General features: G+C 41.2%; 1 pseudogene; it reads right to left on the bottom strand.

Moving 5' to 3' along the window:
• Positions 1-496: 496 nt before the first annotated feature.
• On the bottom strand, positions 497-909 carry LOC110303881 (annotated as a pseudogene).
• Positions 910-2,957: the final 2,048 nt, after the last annotated feature.

Below are 2,957 nucleotides of genomic sequence, written 5' to 3'. Positions count from 1 at the left end.
ATATCTACTCAATATGTGTCTATTTATATGTGCACAAACAAATGAATATCTGCTCAATATGTGTCTATCTATATCTGCACAAACACAACAAATATCTGCTCAATATGTGTCCATCTATATCTGTACAAACACAACAAATGTCTGCTCAATATGTGTCTATATCTGCACAAATACAACAAATATCTGCTCAATATGTGTCTATCTATATATGCACAAACACATTCTTAACAAGACATGACAGAAACACTAATGTCAATTATAATCCTTGTTTCTGCAACTGGTCACATGACCTTAGCTGGTATTCTCAACTTCTGCTGCTCATTCTGCATTTCTTATACCCTTGCCAAGTACCTTGGCAGGTCCTGGAGGAATGATTCATATCTTCAGTCTTGAAGGTCTTGACCCATTATCATCCTGCCTGGAGCTGGTTGGTTTTTTGTTTGTTTTTTGTTTTATGTTTTTTTTTTAATTTTTAATGACAAAAACAAAAATATATCTAAAAGCAAAGCTTCTGGAAAAACCATTTGTTCTTCCTTGTCTTGTGTAGCTCCACAAACTTGATCTTGGCCTCCCACCTGGCCCTGTGTGTTTCAAAGCCAAGTCCCTGAACACATCCTTGTTGACAACAGTCTTGTCCAAGGGGATATCCACAGAGTACCTTGTGGGCATGAGGTGGTTATAGTTATATACTTTCACAAAGAACTTGATCTTGGATCGCTTGGCGACTTTCTTCTTGCCCATGGCAGCTGTCATTTTGGGGGGATAGCGGTCAATTCCAGCCACCAGGGTATGGTTGTAAGGGTGGTCTGAGGTGCCATCGTCAATGTTCTTCATGATGATGGCTTTGAGTCCCGAGTAGCGTCCCGCCAGAATCAGCACCATTTTCCTGGGTTTCATGAACTTGACCATTATGACAGCAAGGGGTAGGCACCCAACTGCCTAGATCTGGTTGTTATAGTTTCCCATTGATGTTAGTCAAAGGACATAGGAACGTCAAGACATACTCTACAGGATCTCCTACACTTCAGACATAATCTTCCTTACCTCTATTGTAGAGGAGCAATGGAATTCCCTCATAGTAGTCTGGTGCTGGTACCCAAAAGTCCAGAAAAGGGCATCGGAGTCTCAGAAGCTGAAGTTATAAGTAGTTGTGTGATATCGGTACTGGGATTTGAACTCAGATCCTCTGGAAGAGCAGTATACACTCTTAGCCACTGAGATTCCCCCTACCCCAAAAATTGTTGCTTTGAAAAGTAGTAAATCAAGGTATATTATTTTTATTTTTAATTTTTCTATCTTTTGCTATGTCAGTGGATATTTGATAAATACTTGTCTGACATAAAATGTAAGTATAGAAGATAGGCCCTTTAGAATTAATAAAGTAAGAAATAGAGTTCTTCGTTGTGTTTAGTTTTTAATGCACTGTAAGAAAGAGAAAAAAAAAAGCTGGGAGCACATTTTAACCAGAAAGGGGTTTAAATTCCTCAAGGGGGTATTAAAGGAGTAATTTGGCTTCTCTCAGCTCCAGGACAAGGTCATAGATGAGAGGAGATGTGAAAAGAAACCTATGCGTCATTATTTTCCTAGACAAGAGATGTAGGGGAGAAACAAAAATCAAAAACATTAAAAAGTAGGTTTGGCCAACTACCCCTGAGTAGGGAGCCTGCCCTGGAAAACAGTTGGTGTACCCAAGAGGACACACCCGTTGTTTCAGTTTGGTTTGGGTTGGGNTTTGTTTTGTTTTAGGGGGTTGCAGGTGGGACCCCTGCTTATGAGGCAAGCACTCTGACAATGACCTACTGTTGCCTTGGTTTGGGTTTGGGTCTTTGTTCGTTTGGTTTGGTATGGTATGGTATGGTTTGGTTTGGTTTTTGTTTTTTAAGACCTGGAGCTAGCTCTGTACAGAAGGCTCTACTCGGTGATTTTGGCCTCAAACTCACAGAGATCCACCTGCTTCTTCCTCCTGAGTGCTGGGATTAAAAGTGTGTGCCAACCACCACTCAGTGATTGTTATTTTTTAAGAAAGAGAGAATAAAAAACCATGAAGTTGGGTGGGTAAACTTTGTCAAGGAACTTGTAACTCATCCTCAAGACAAAAGGAACTTATTAAGTACTTCAATCCCAGGAATAGTACTCTTACATTCACCTCAATCATCCTGACTGTCTTAGTTACGGTTTCATTGCAGTGAGAGACACCATGCCAAGGCATCTCTTACAAAGAGTAAACATTTTACTGGGCTGACTGGCTTACAGTTTTAGAGGTTCAGTGTATTCTCATGAATGATGAGAAGCATGGCAGAGTCCAAGCAAATATGGTACTGGGAGAACTGAGAGTTCAACATCATGATCTACAGACCTCCAGAAAGAGTCTGTCTTCCATAGATGGCCAGGAGGAGGGTCTCTTCTGCATGGGTGGAGCTTGAGCACCAGGATCCCTCAAAGCCTGCCTGCACAATGAGATGCTTTCTCCAACAAGGCCACACCTCCTAATAGTGTCACTTTCCATGGGCCAAGCATATTCAAACCACCACAGTAACCATAATGAACGAATGAAACACTGTTGGAAGCACAGTGGCTTTTACTATGGCTATAGTCTGGTTGGTGGGGGAAGGTGGCTCCAACCAAGATATTTACTATTAGAACAAAGAAAGGTAACCTAATTTAAAGGGTGGTTATGAAGTTGAATTGTTGCCTGTGGCAAAGGGGAACATGGAAATGTCATGTCTATACCTAACCATGTGTCTGTGTGGTATAAAGAATGTCAATGCCACTTGCTGAAGGACAGAACAGCAGAGATCAGGCTGATATAAGAATAGAGTTGGGTACAGAGAGGGGACTCAAAAAGGCTGAGGACACAGAGAAGTGAAGCATTTCATTTTGGCTCTATAATCCAATCTGTTTGTTTGCCTTCTGCTGGGACTTCAAAACTGATATATGTACAAGAGTCAACTGGACAC

This window comes from Mus caroli, chromosome 10, assembly GCF_900094665.2.
Source record: "Mus caroli chromosome 10, CAROLI_EIJ_v1.1, whole genome shotgun sequence".
In the NCBI taxonomy this organism is placed as follows: domain Eukaryota; kingdom Metazoa; phylum Chordata; class Mammalia; order Rodentia; family Muridae; genus Mus; species Mus caroli.
The sequence above is the reverse complement of the archived record's forward strand: the minus strand, read 5'-3'. Positions and strand labels throughout refer to the sequence as shown.